This window comes from Myotis brandtii, unplaced genomic scaffold (genome assembly GCF_000412655.1).
Source record: "Myotis brandtii unplaced genomic scaffold, ASM41265v1 scaffold334, whole genome shotgun sequence".
NCBI lineage: Eukaryota > Metazoa > Chordata > Mammalia > Chiroptera > Vespertilionidae > Myotis > Myotis brandtii.
The window spans coordinates 823997-825077 of record NW_005362885.1 but is presented as its reverse complement, the minus strand read 5'-3'; positions in this window follow the sequence as shown (position 1 = coordinate 825077).

The window sequence follows — 1081 nt, the reverse complement described above, 5'->3', positions numbered from 1 at the left end:
GGGAGGGGGCCCTGTGGCCACTGCGCTCCGGACCCTGAGGGCCTCAGGCAGAGAGCGACCTCTCTCTGGCCCGGGTCCTGGGGAGGGGCAGCCGCCCAGCCCTTGGAGGACGGGAGGGCTGAGGGTGAGGTCCCGAGGATGCCTGCGGGTGGGCGGCTGTGACATGTGGGGCCCTCACCCCACCTCTGCAGGGGGGACACTGCCCAGGGCATTCCCCCTGTGGGCAGCCTGACCCCTGCCCGGGGTGGAGGCATCCGGGCAGGGACCCCCAGGGATCCAGGCTGCCAAACCGCCGGCTCTTCCGTTAGCCTGTGATGACCCCACATTTCTTCATCTAGGAACCGGGGATCAGAACAGCCCAGCCCTGGGGGGAAGCCTGGGGCGGGGCCTGGGCACAGCATGAGGCCCTGGTGGTTTCCAGGCATCTTCACCCTCCACAGGAGCCATGGAGTAAGGGGGGGGACCCTGAGCACTGGGGGGGCCAGTGGGAAGCAACGCCCACCTCTCCGGCCTGCCCCCCCAACATCTGCCCACCATCCAGGGCAGAATCGGGGTCCCTGAACTCAAACCTGGGTTACACAGCTCCTAGGAGCACCCCCACCCGGAGGAGAGGGGAGGGAGAGGGCACGGGAGGCCCCCCCCCCGCCCCCCGCCAGAAGGCACTAATTTGAAACTGGGAAAACCTACGGAGTCACATAAACAAACGGGAAATAACAGAGCAGCTGTGTACCAAGCCCGCTCCTTCTAGTTAAGCAAACCTCAGAGGAGAAAACCAGCCGGAGCCACTGCAGAACCCACAGCGCATTCCTCCGCGGGCGGCCCTGTGGCTGGGGTGGGTCACCAGCTGTCCCTGGTGGGCTGGGGTCTCGGCCAACCCACACCCACAGACCTAACGGAGGTTCCTCAGCAGGTCCAGGCCCTGGGGGGCGGGGTCCGTTTTCCAAACTTGAATCGAACCGGCTCCCCTCACCCCCAGCTCCTCCTGGGCCTTTCATTCTGGAAAAACAAGCCGGCCTCCGCCCTGGGCCTCGAGGCCTGGCCTCCCTTGTTTTTCTAACTGGTTTATATTAGTGCTGGTGCC